Source organism: Orycteropus afer, unplaced genomic scaffold, assembly GCF_000298275.1.
Source record: "Orycteropus afer afer isolate SDZICR_OR568_19922 unplaced genomic scaffold, OryAfe1.0 scaffold00003, whole genome shotgun sequence".
In the NCBI taxonomy this organism is placed as follows: Eukaryota; Metazoa; Chordata; class Mammalia; order Tubulidentata; family Orycteropodidae; genus Orycteropus; species Orycteropus afer.
Window position 1 is genome coordinate 34007508 of NW_006921590.1, and position 616 is coordinate 34008123.

Consider the following 616-nt stretch of genomic DNA (forward strand, 5'->3'; position numbering starts at 1 on the left):
TACTGCTATCCTTTTCCAAAATATTCCCCTACCTATTGGCATAAACTCAAGGGTTCCCAAACAAGTTCAGGGTCTCTCTTGAAGTGTATGTTTGTGTTCTTCTGCAGACATTTCTGGGTGTTTATTTCAATGCATGGTGTCCTGATGTGGAAGATCATCTTTGGCTTGGCCACTTTCAGGCTCTGTTTGGTCTGCACTCCCAGAGGCCTATTTCACAGCTTCCTGCTACTAAGGTTCCCTTTGCCAGTGACAGCTCCTTTATGTGGCATGAGGAAAGTCTTGTCAATTCTTAAAAACAATAAATTACCTTATTATAAATGTCTATTTTATAAAATTTATAAAGACAAACAAAAAAAGAGTACCTGTAAACCCCCCTGCTACAGACTTCATCTCACCCACGTTGGTCATGTTGTGAGAAGGGACCATTCCCTGGAGAAGGATGCCATGCTTGGTAAGGTGGAGGGCCAATGAAAGAGGGAAAGGCCCTCAACGAGATGAATTGATGCAGTTGCTGCAGCAAGGGAATAAAGGATAACAAGGATCGTGGAGCTGGCACGGGACTGGGCAGTGTTTTGTTCTGTTGTGCATAGGGTCGCTATGAGTCAGAGATGACTTG